This window comes from Bubalus kerabau, chromosome X (assembly GCF_029407905.1).
Source record: "Bubalus kerabau isolate K-KA32 ecotype Philippines breed swamp buffalo chromosome X, PCC_UOA_SB_1v2, whole genome shotgun sequence".
NCBI classification, from domain to species: domain Eukaryota; kingdom Metazoa; phylum Chordata; class Mammalia; order Artiodactyla; family Bovidae; genus Bubalus; species Bubalus kerabau.
Genome location: NC_073647.1, coordinates 146,818,866 through 146,831,803, shown reverse-complemented (window position 1 = coordinate 146,831,803; position 12,938 = coordinate 146,818,866). Strand labels below are relative to the sequence as shown.

At 43.0% G+C, this 12,938-nt stretch overlaps 1 long non-coding RNA gene across 2 annotated transcripts in view; it reads right to left on the bottom strand.

The window, feature by feature from the left end:
- The window catches only part of LOC129639091 (uncharacterized), a 290,367-nt gene that overhangs the window by 106,114 nt on the left and 171,315 nt on the right, over positions 1–12,938 (bottom strand). The window lies entirely within an intron of this gene.

Genomic DNA, 12,938 nt, shown 5'->3' with positions numbered 1-12,938 from the left:
GAGGTTGGGGAAATGGGGAAATTTAGTCAAAGGGTATAAAGTTTCAGCTAGGCAGGATAAATACATTCTGGAGATCGAAAGCACAGCAGGCTGATGACAGTTATGGTACTGTATAGTACTTAAAATTTACTAAGAGTAAAGTTTAAACATTCTCACCATGCACACACAAAATGCTAACTATGTGAGGCAATGGGTGTATTAACTAGCTTGACTGTGGTGATAATTTTACAGTGCATATCAAAATATGATGTTGCATACTTTATATATACAGTATTTGTCAGCTGCAGCTCAATAAAGCTGGAAACAATTTTTTTCCATCGTAGAGCTATTCCTTTTTGTCCCCGAGTTTTCTAATCGTTTCCAAACAAATTTTTGTATTTGTGGGGTGTGATTTATTCTCTACAAAAACACTCTACTCATTAAGATTCCATTTTTTCTAGCAGCCCTGACTTATGTTGCTCATAATAACCATTTCATTACTTCAGTGATTCAGTTTAGATGTCTCCTGAAGTAATTACCAGAAAGATTTCTTTTTCTTCCTCTCTAAGATGGATAGCATATATTCTTTGAATCGGTTTTCAATTCCAAATGTACTTTGTTTCTTCTTCTTTTTTTTTAAAGAGGTACAATGCTCTATGCTATGCTATGCTAAGTCACTTCAGTCATGTCCAACTCTGTGCAACCCCATAGACGGCAGCCTGCCAGGCTCCCCCGTCCCTGGGATTCTCCAGGCAAGAACACTGGAGTGGGTTGCCATTTCCTTCTCCAATGCATGTACAATGCTCTGGATAGCGCAATCTTGCTCAAGTAGCTATGCTGCAATATTCATGGGTAGAGTTCTCTTCTTATTTCTCCACTTAACACCATTTAACACATTCTACCCTTTTGAAACACAGAGAAGGACATCAGCCTTGGAGATGTTTTCCAGGAATAAAACCAATGAGAAGCCCCAATGACATCAGATTGTTCTGAGTATCCATCAGAGCCCCAGAGAACAAAACTACGTGGGCTGACAGATGTCCCTGAGTCCGTTGTGTCCACAGGTGCCATTTCTGAGATTGCAGGACCATACCAGAATACTCCAAAAAGCAAATTTACACAAATGCAGCCATTTTCTCAGAGCTTGTTTTCTATAGTTCCAGCTACCTTTTAATAAGCAGCAGCAGCAAAATTTATCGACCTAAATGCCTTCTTGACATTTTTTTATTCGTTACACATGAGAAAAAAACACTATTTGCTTCATAGTCAAGTACAATTTGCTACTGTTTCCAGGTACAATCCAGGTACCAGGATTTATCCTGTTTTGTTTGTTGGTTTGTTTGACAAGAAAAAAACCTCTGGGATAAATATGATCCTGTGCAACGGAAAGTTAAAATAAAAATCTGATGCAATCCAAAACAAAGGACAAAATAAAGTGAAAATGATCACAGAACTGGTCCCATTAAAGCTGATGAGTCATCGCAAATAAGGAGGAAATAAACAGGGTCTAATAAAGATGCTGAATCACAGCCCTTCAGGGTCTTTTTGAGCCAGGTTAATCTCTTAAATTGGCTAGTCATTGGTAATTCTCTTTAGGCAAAAACTTGAATAGTGATGGGCTTGTTTGATACACAACAGAAGTATTGTGATCTGAGGAATCACATTATATTTGGTAAATTGATCTAACATTTAAAGCTATGTCTTCCAATTAACACATTTAAAGGGTTAACCAGATTGATGCCTTGGCCAGAAAGTAGATTTCCCTTTCCATTTAAATAAAAATCTGTTTGCTGATCAAGGTCACAGCTTACCGGAAAAAGGATGTGTAGTCAAGAGTGTTGCGTTTTAGATATTTCTTAAAGGGAAAAAAAAAAGACAGTACCAGATCAAGACTGCATGACTTTTTTTTTTTTTAAAGAAAAAAATAGCTTTTAGAGAAAGCACCTTTATCTTTCACAGTATTCACTATAAAAAGGCCAGTAGGCCCTCCTCTATTGTCCCTTAGTTCTTCATGAAGAATTTGTCTTTAAATTTTTTGTGTGATAAGCTACAGATTATTCAGATACCTCTGTTGCAAGAACTAACATCTCAGGCCTGAAAACTTGAAAAGAACCTACTCCCCACCTCAACATCAGGGAAGTTTAGGATTAACTTGGCAGAAGAGACACTCACCCAAAGAGGGAACATTCAGGAGTGCCACAGAGAGGAATATCATAAAGTCTCCCTGTCCCTATGGCTCTGCCACAGCCTCAACAATTCCCAGTGTAAGAGCCACTGCTGTGAATGGTGGCCTTTTTCTCTGGAATACCCTGATAAAATGCAAACAGCATGTATGGAGAGGGAAGGGTACTCACTGATACCCACTGCTACCGATAAGTCGCTTCAGTCATGTCCAACTCTGTGCAACCCCATAGACAGCAGCCCACCAGGCTCCCCCATCCCTGGGATTCTCCAGGCAAGAACACTGGAGTGGGTTGCCATTTCCTTCTCCAATGCATGAAAGTGAAAAGTGAAAGTGAAGTCGCTCAGTCGTGTCCAACTCTTCACAACCCCATGGACTGCAGCCTACCAGGCTCCTCCATCCATGGGATTTTCTAGGCAAAAGTACTGGAGTGGGGTGCCATTGCCTTCTCCCACTAACTTCATGTAATTCACCACATAACTAGAAATGCTTCAATTTCAGCTGAGAAACTGGCCAGCACTTTATAGACATGGATTTTCAGAGCGTGCATCAAAGACTTTATTTCCCTCCAGGCTCTCTGCTCACCCACAGGGAAACAGGCAAAGTAAGGCTGTACTGTACATGGCTTCTAGGTAGTTCAACTTTCTATCAATTATATTTTTAACTAGGAATTATATTTGTCCTCATGCATTACCCATCAGAAATAGAATCCATCTTCTCTGTGCAGCGAATGCCCCCAAATTTAGTATCCCTCAATGCAAAAAAGGGCTTCCCTTGTGGCTCAGACAGTAAAGAATCTACCTGCAATGTGGGAGACCCAGGTTCCATCCCCAGGCTGGGAAGATCCCCTGGAGAAGGAAATGGAAATTCATTCCAGTATTCTTGCCTAGAGAATTCCCTGGACAGAAGGAGCCTGGCGGGCTACAGTCCACAGGGTTGCAAAGAGTCGGACATGACTGAGCAACTACACTTTCACTTTCTTTCAATGCAAAAAGGTGGGCTTCCCTGGTGGCTCAGCAGTAAAGAATCCGCCTGCAATGCAGGAGCCACAGGATATGAGGGTTCGATCCCTGGTTTAGGAAGAGCCCCTGGAGGAGGGCACGGCAACCCACTCAGTGTTCTTGCCTGGGAAATCCCATGGACAGAGGAGTCTGGCAGGCTACAGTGCATAGAGTGGCGAAGAGTCAGAAGTCAGACTGAAGTGACTTAGCATGCAGAGAACAATGCTAAAGGAAATGTCCATAATGAGGCAGCAGTAGGCAGAAGGCTCAGGCAGCAGTATGACTGCTTTCTTGCCCCATGATTATTTATTTGGATCTTATAAAGGCCTCGCTATATGCCTGGTGTTTCTGAGTTACATTTTCTACACGTTTTAAACCTACCTAACAAGTCTGCAAAGGAGGTAGCATTTTTCTCGATTTTATGGAACCAGAAACTAAAGCTCAAAGATAATTTTCCAAAGCCCCAATGTGTCTGACTGCAATGCCTGCAAATTTTCTCGAGAGCATGCTTTGTCCTATATTCAGAATGGTGTCACTTTCTTTGGATGAAGGCTTAAACAACTGAAAGCACTAGGCGGAGACACAGGCCTCACAGATGCCAGGCATCTGCTCTTGTTCTCCACAGGCCTCTGCCCTCCTTTGTGATGTGATTTATGCTCAGGGTCATCAGTGCCTCATCAGACTCGGATAAAGCAGAGAACCAACAGTCAAATCTCAGCATCCTAAGCCAACAGTCTCATTCTCCTGACTGCGCTTACCTTCTTGACCTGAGCTGATGACCCTGTGTGGTTTTCCTGGCCTCCAGCAGCCCTTCAGGAGCTCTGCTCCTTAGCCTGGTGCAGTGGGGAAACCAGACCTCCTCCATTAATCTTTCCTGCTCTAGATTTTCTGACCGTGTGGACTTCATCTTTCCCGCCCAGTCTTGCCCCACCGCCACCACCATGGCAGGGGTCGGCCTGGGTCAACAGCTCCCGCTTAGCAGCAGCCTCTCTCTGTGACCCTCTCTCCTCACTCCAGCCAGGAGCTCCCACTTAATAACAGCCTAGATTCCAGGCAAACCACATACAGGGCTCAATGTCCTGCACGTACAATGGCATGTGGCTGGCTCAGAAAGAGATGCTCATTACCAAAGCTGCTCAGAGGGCTGCCCCCCAGGCCTCCCACGTGACTTTTCCCACCTTTCAGCTCCCATGGATCTCCTGGTTTATGATGACTACTCTGGACTTTTAACCTTTACCCTTTCACTTTCCTAAAAGTGAAAGTCGTTCTGTCGTGTGTCTGACTCTTTGCAACCCCATGGACTGTAGCCTGCCAGGCTCCTCTATCCATGGAATTCTCCAGGCCAGAATACTGGAGTGGGTAGCCATTCCCTCCTCCAGGGGACCTTCCCAACTCAGGGATTGAACCCAGGTCTCCTGCACTGCAGGCAGATTTTTTACTGTCTGAGTCACCAGGGAAGCTTGCTCTTTCCTAGACCACTTGCAACTCTCCGTCTCTTGACTTTGACCTTTTATCTCAGCAAATCCTTCACCTCCTGGATGACCTGTGTTCCACTTTAAACCACTCCAGATCTCTAGTTCAAGTCTGCCTCTCAGCTTTCAGCCCCTCTGGAACTTATGTCTATGCCCACCCCTTTGAGCTGTAGCCGGGTCTGTCAAGCCCAACTCCCTTTCATCTAAGGAACCTTCTATCACTGTCAATTGCTAGACTGAATCCTAATTCTCAAGAGTTGAGAAGAATTCATTTAACCACCATCCTGAGAGCCTGTGAGCTTTCTTTGGCAGACAACAAGTTTTACTGCTTGTTCCCTAGTGTTCTACAGGATTCTTTATCACAAGCACATCTCTATTGGTCCAGTTTCTTTCTTATGAAGTCGTTAGCTTTCTCTCTTAATGACAAAGGAGAATAACACAAAAGACAGAGAATGAAAACTTATCAGCAAAAAATCACACACAGGCTTTCTTCTAGTTAGAAGATGAGCTTTATAGGCAGTTCTCCACTTTTGTTCAGATATGCTCTGGAGAGCACTGCTTCTCTCACTTTCAGAACCGCTGCAGGTCCTTGTTAAAACACAAATTCTTGCTCAGTAGGTGAAGGGGGAGAGGTGTGTTTCTAGCAGGCCGCTGGTGACTGCTACATCAAGGCCTACAATCTGTGCAGGGAAGCCCTAGATCTAGTGACATCTGGGGATGGATGTAGACCCAGCCTCCTCCTTCAGCAGGACATGCAACATTAGATGGCCCTAGTCTCTGATTCAGATCTTAGCCCTCATCTTAGAAACACCACATTTTACAGAAGACATGTAAACAAAACCAAATGTTTTCAAATGTAACAATGATTTCTGTATTCCTAGCTATGGATGGGAGCCTGAATTAATAGACACAGTGGTTGTTGCTTTCCACAAGGGGAGGAGAAAGTGAGGCATTGAAGTGGTGGTTACTGGGCAACCTAAAGAAATAAAGTTACTGAATCCTGGTGCTTAATGAATAAAAGACCCCCAAGGACATGACACCATGTGAGAGGGAGGCAAAGTCAAGCCTCCATTTCAGAATGTTGCACTGGGCTAAGTCTAGATAGGACCTGACTGAATTGAGACAGGAAAGAGTCATACTTGTTTATTGAGCTTTGGCAGCTTTTACTGGCTGAAAAGTTTTCCCTTTTTTTACTCAACCTAAATCCTTGAGCTTTAATATGAACTAATTTATCTTACATACTCATAAGGCTAGGGCCAACTGATTACTCTCTCTTCTAGATATGGCATATAATTGAAAATTTTCTAAATTTTTTGAATCTCAATAGCTAGCATCTGTAAGGCATTCTATATGTGCTTTCTGTGAGTCAATCTCAGCCAATTCTCTCAACAACACAAAGGATAAGGTAGTCTTTTAGTCCTGTCTGGCAGATGAAGAAAGAAGAGAGGGAGAGCAGGGAATGTGCCTGAGGTCCCAGGAGTGAGCAACAAAGGCAGGATTTGAACTCAGGCATATGACTCTAGCCCAAAGTTTCCCACTAACTATCCTGCCTCTTCATTATTACATGTTTAAAAAAAAACTGGGCAATTACACTATATTTTCTCATCCATGGAAGACTCCTCTGGAATTCTAATAAGAAGTCCTCCAAGTGAACTCAAGAGCAGAAACTAAATATGATCTGAGAACCTAGCTCAAGAGAGAACATAGAAGGGACACTTTACTCTCCTTACTTGTGGTTCTTTCATCCACTTTCTATACTGAATTATGGTTTGGATTTCTTCCCCTACAATACTATTTGCTGTTCAGTGTATAGTCTGTCTTCTCTGAGCTCAGTATCCTTTATTAAAAGTCATATTCAGGATGCTTTAGCTTCCAAATTTTAAAAATACAGCTGGAACTGGCTCAAATGATAAAGTGTTAGTTGCTCAGTTGCGTTTGACTCTTTGCAACTCCATGGACTGTAGACCACCAAGCTCCTCTGTCCATGGAATTCTCCAGGCAAGAATACTGGAGTGGGTAGCCATTCCCTTCTCCAAGGGATCTTTCCAACCTAGGAATCAAACCTGGGTCTCCCCATTGCAGGGAGATTCTTTACTGTCTGAGTCACCAGGGAAGCCCTAAATGATAAAGAGGATATATTGATCCACATAACTGAAAACTCCCAAGATAGGACAGGGTCAAGAACCCAGTTCCTTTTCAGCATTTAACATTGCTGTTGAAATTACTGACCACATCTGGGGCCTGCCCCACTTAAGAGTTCTAGGATGTGGAAGGCCAGGGACTCTCATAGCTACTTGCTTCCTCATTTCCACTTGAGAGGAGGACCATCTCTTCCCCAAACTATTAAAGTCCTGAGCTTCACTCTGATAGAACCAACTCATTATACCAGATCCATTATAAGATGCATATTTTCATATTGTAACATCTCTGAAGTATTGCTAAAATTACATCTTACCACTCATATATAGTTAGGTCAGGGTTTTTCCTCATTTTTTCTTCAAAAGTGGAACTGTTAGTTGTCAATCATGTCTGACTCTTTGCAACCCATGGACTATAGCTGACCAGGCTCCTCTGTCCATGGAATTCTCCAGGCAAGAATACAGGAGTGGGTCACCATTCCCTTCTCCAGGGGATCTTCCTGACCCAGGGATTGAACCCAGGTCTCCTGCATTGTAGGCAAATTCTTTACCATCTGAGTCACCAGGGAAGTGGTTCCTAAAATAGTGTGTCCTTTTTGGTACCTAACACTGGGACTAACCAGTCAGGAATGATCTCCAGAGCCACGGCAGCCTCAATCCTTGTACCTAATGCATTACTGCTAGTTCCCATGGAGGAGGGTGGAACAAATGTTGGGAAGAAAATTGAAATGTTCTTTAAGTTACTAGGCATGTACTCAGAGAAGGCAATGGCAGCCCACTCCAGTACTCTTGCCTGGAAAATCCCATGGACGGAGGAGCTTGGTAGGCTGCAGTCCATGGGGTCGCTAAGAGTCAGACATGACTGAGCGACTTCACTTTCGCTTTTCACTTTCATGCATTGGAGAAGGAAATGGCAACCCACTCCAGTGTTCTTGCCTGGAGAATCCCAGGGATGGGGGAGCCTGGTGGGCTGCCATCAATGGGGTCGCACAGACTTGGACATGACTGAAGCGACTTAGCAGCAGGCACATACTAACGTGAAAAGTCTAGTGCTAAGTTATTCATTCTTTTATCCCATCATTTATTTATTCACTTAAATGAAAGCATTTATTGAATTCCAACTATGAGCTGGTATTCTTCAAGGTACTAGAATATAAATAATTGAGACATAGACACTGCAACTGACTAGCTCATACTCTCTGCTGCTATTACATTGTTAAATTTTACATATACATATGTTTCTACATAAGTAATACAATTACAATATTATAGTAACTCTGGAGTCATGTTCTACCAATAATAATCAGATAATAATCAGCTAAAGGAAATGGCCAGGCCACAGATAAAGTGCTGTATGGAATTTTATACTCCAAAAGCTTTGCTGCAAGAGAAGGAAGCATGTCTCCTTGGCTCTAACAAAATCTGGGGCATGTAACACAGCAACTCAGGTTTCGATTTTGGAGTAAGAATGGCAGACCCATCCATGGCTAAGATGCATTCAGTGACTCACAGATTCCAGAAAGGAAGGAAATAAAGAAATGTTGGGTATCAGATCATGACCTGCAGATATTTAGGAAGCCCAGTGGAAAAATCCCTGACAAATTCAGCCATTATAAACCATGTGAGACACACAAATGATCTGGAAGAAGGGAAGAACAATTGCCAATTACACATACTGACTATCAGATCAATACTATATTTATTTTCAGGGGAAGCTTAAACCAGGGGACAATAAAACAGAATTGGATTGAGCCAAAGGATGATTATCCAATTTCTATGAGATTCTTGGCTGGGAACAAATTCTCTGTCTCAGCTGTGTATAGTATGAGATAAATAACAGGCATTTGTGATGAGAGCCCCAGTGAGGTCAAACCACATTAGCAAAACTAGCAAGTGCTTTAGGCAATCACCAAAACCTTCCGGGAAAAATCATTTCACCCAGCCAAAGTGGCAGAGATTTGCAGTCAGCAGAAATTTTCCTCCTGACAGCTACTCTTTCTGTTCCCTGGTGGTTCTTATATACCTCCTATTTATGAAGAACAGTGGCATCCTGCAGATCATCTGTACAGAGCGCTATTAGTTAATTTTTGTGATTGAGATGTGGTTGGTTAGTGCTAAGAGCATGCCCTTCTCCCCTGTTTTCTAGGCAACCAGTGTGCTTAGGCATTTATGCTGATCACAGTGTGTGGACTCTTGGCAATGATGAGGCAAAAGTGATCAAAAAGTTTGCACATGATATGGCAGCATCAGACTCCATCTAAGAAGGCAAGTCCCATGCCAAAATGACATCTGTGTACTACAAAGTGCCAAGGGCCTGCAAGAAGATCAGATCACCTGATGGGTCCCAGGAGAGAAAAAAAAAGACACCAGGAAAAGCTCTCCTCTTTAGACTCTCTTGATGAAGGTGAAAAAGGAGGGTGAAAAAGTTGGCTTAAAACTCAACATTCAGAAAACGAAGATCATGGCATCTGGTCCCATCACTTCATGGGAAATAGATGGGGAAACAGTGGAAACAGTATCAGACTTTATTTTTCTGGGCTCCAAAATCACTGCAGATGGTGATTGCAGCCATGAAATTAAAAGACACTTACTCCTTGGAAGAAAAGTTATGACCAACCTAGATAGAATATTCAAAAGCAGAGACATTACTTTGCCAACAAAGGTTCGTCTAGTCAAGGCTATGGTTTTTCCAGTGGTCATGTATGGCTGTGAGAGTTGGACTGTGAAGAAAGCTGAGTGCCGAAGAATTGATGCTTTTGAACTGTGGTGTTGGAGAAGACACTTGAGAGTCCCTTGGACTGCAAGGAGATCCAACCAGTCCATTCTGAAGGAGATCAGCCCTGGGATTACTTTGGAAGGAATGATGCTAAAGCTGAAACTCCAGTACTTTGGCCACCTCATGCAAAGAGTTGACTCATTGGCAAAGACTCTGATGCTGGGAGGGATTGGGGGCAGGAGGAGAAGGGGACGACAGAGGATGAGATGGCTGGATGGCATCACTGACTTGATGGACGTGAGTATGAGTGAACTCCGGGAGTTGGTGATGGACAGGGAGGCCTGGCGAGCTGCGATTCATGGGGTTGCAAAGAGTCGGACACGACTGAGCCACTGAACTGAACTGATAATCACTGCTCATTAGGGATGAAGATTGTTATAGTGACAAGAGGGGTAAAGGGAATTGAAAGGGAAATGGAGAAGAGACTTGATATACACTTTTAGAAAAGTATGTCACTGGAGAAGGGAATGGCAAACTCCTTCACTATTCTTGTCTTGAGAACCCCATGAACGGTATGAAAAGGCAAAATGATAGGATACTGAAAGAGGAACTCCCCAGGTCTGTAAGTGCCCACTATGCTACTGGAGATCAGTGGAGAAATAACTCCAGAAAGAATGAAGGGATGGAGCCAAAGCAAAACAATACCCAGCTGTGGATGTGACTGGTGATAGAAGCAAGGTTCGATGCTGTAAAGAGCAATATTGCATAGGAACCTGGAATGTTAGCTCCATGAATCAAGGCAAATTGGAAGTGGTCAAACAGGAGATGGCAAGACTGAACATCGATATTCTAGGAATCAGCGAACTAAAATGGACTGGAATGGGTGAATTTAATTCAGATGACCATTATATCTACTACTGCGGGCAGGAATCCCTTTGAAGAAATGGAGTAGCCATCATGGTCAACAAAAGAGTCCAAAATGCAGTACTTGGATGCAATCTCAAAAGCGACAGAATGATCTCTGTTTGTTTCCAAGGCAAACTATTCAATATCACAGTAATCCAAGCCTGTGCCCCAACCAGTAACACTGAAGAAGCCAAAGTTGAATGGTTATATGAAGACCTACAAGACCTTTTAGAACTAACATCCAAAAAAGATGTCCTTTTCATTATAGGGGACTGGAATGCAAAAGTAGGAAGTGAAGAAACACCTGGAGTAACAGGCAAATTTGACCTTGGAGTACGGAATGAAGCAGGGCAAAGGCTAATAGAGTTTTGCCAATAAAACACACTGGTCATAGCAAACACCCTCTTCCAACAACACAAGAGAAGACTCTACACATGGACATCACCAGGTGGTCAACACTGAAATCAGATTGATTATATTCCTTGCAGCCAAAGATGGAGAAACTCTATACAGTCAGCAAAAACAAGACTGGGAGCTGACTATGGCTCAGATCATGAACTCCTTTTTGCCAAATTCAGACTGAAATTGAAGAAAGTAGGGAAAACCACTAGACCATTCAGGTATGACCTAAATCAAATCCCTTATGATTATACAGTGGAAGTGAGAAATAGATCTAAGGGACTAGATCTGATAGACAGAGTGCCTGATGAACTATGGATAGAGGTTCGTGACATTATACAGGAGACAGGGATCAAGACCATCCCCATGGAAAAGAAATGCAAAAATGCAAAATGGCTGTCTAAGGAGGCCTTACAAATAGCTGTGAAAAGAAGAGAAGCGAAAAGCAAAGGAGAAAAGGAAAGATATAAGCATCTGAATGCAAAGTTCCAAAGAATAGCAAGGAGAGATAAGACAGCCTTCCTCAGCAATCAATGCAAAGAAATAGAGGAGAACAACAGAATGGGAAAGACTAGAAATCTCTTCAAGAAAATTAGAGATACCAGGGGAACATTTCATGCAAAGATGGGCTCGATAATGGACAAAAAAGGTATGGCCCTAACAGAAGCAGAAGATATTAAGAAGAGGTGGCAAGAATACACACAAGAACTGTACAAAAAAGATCTTCACAACCAAGATAATCACGATGGTGTGATCACTCACCTAGAGCCAGACATCCTGGAGTGTGAAGTCAAGTGGGCCTTAGAAAGCATCACTACGAACAAAGCTAGTGGAGGTGATGGAATTCCAGTTGAGCTATTCCAAATCCTGAAAGATGATGCTGTGAAAGAGCTGCACTCAATATGCCAGCAAATTTGGAAAACTCAGCAGTGGCCACAGGACTGGAAAGTGCCACGGGTGGAGTTCCTCAGGTCCAGCCCTGGTGGATCCAGGGAATTCGAAGCAGGGACGGTGTCAGTGAGATCAGGAAACAACTGCTTAATTAAACGTTAATTAAGGATATAAAGAGTGGTTAAATAAGGATAGCTCAGCGAAGAAATTCAGTGAAGAAAAGAGGCTGAATAAAATTCCGAAGCAGGGAATTTACGTCACCTACGAAGGCCACAGGCATCCTCCCGTTCTCCCGAAGGAGAGGAGACACTAAGGCCTCCCCGGTCAGATCTTAGAAGCCCAGGCAAAATTAGTAGGCTTGACGAGCTTTCCCGCCTCAGAGGAAAAATTCAGCCAGAAAGTGAAAGTAAGAACGACATGGGGAGACCAAATTTCGGTGAACAAAAGGACGTACTTTATTTTCCAAAGTAGTTTTATACCTTAAGTTGTGCATAGAGGATCATGGGGGAAGGGGTAGAGTCATGCAAGGACAGCAGTTCCTGATCCTAATCGAAGCCAGGCTTTCAAACTTATCATATGCAAAAGTTTAGGTGATTTACATCATCTTCTGGCCAGGAGGCCTGTTAACGTTTTAAGAAACTTATTTTTCTCTAAAGGTGATTATTCTAAAGTCAGGCGCCAGCCTCCAAAAAGCATTGGATAAAGTTGCATTCCTATAGGGCAAAGGTGAGGTGGGCTCAATCAAGAAAAGAATTAACTCAAGGGTCCAAGGTTACAAACATTGAGGCTACTACTTACATTTCTATACACCAATTATATCAATCAATACACTGCCAAGGACACAGTAGGTAAGGGATATGGAGACTTAGCAGCAAACATTGGCCCAACAAGTGAAAAGCCCTTCACCAATACAATTTCTAATCAATCTTTTAACTACTCAAAGGAATCTGTATTTAGACAGTTTTAGAACATCTCCTGCCTCTCACAGTTGGGAGGCTCTGAACAATCACATGTGGCCGGAAAAACCTATTCAGGCAGGCTAGAGGATTTCCAAAGGAGTTTGTAGGTTGAAACACTGTCACACCCAGGAATTATTAACTGGAGCTGTAAGCTAACTCTTTTCAGAGAGAGGTAGTGGGGGACAGCCCCCGTAAAGTCAGAGGTGTAGGTGAAAGCACAAAGCAGAAAGTAGGCAGACTCTGGTTTTGGGGGTAGATGCTCGAGAATTTCCAGGAAGATTCCTGAGGCTCGATC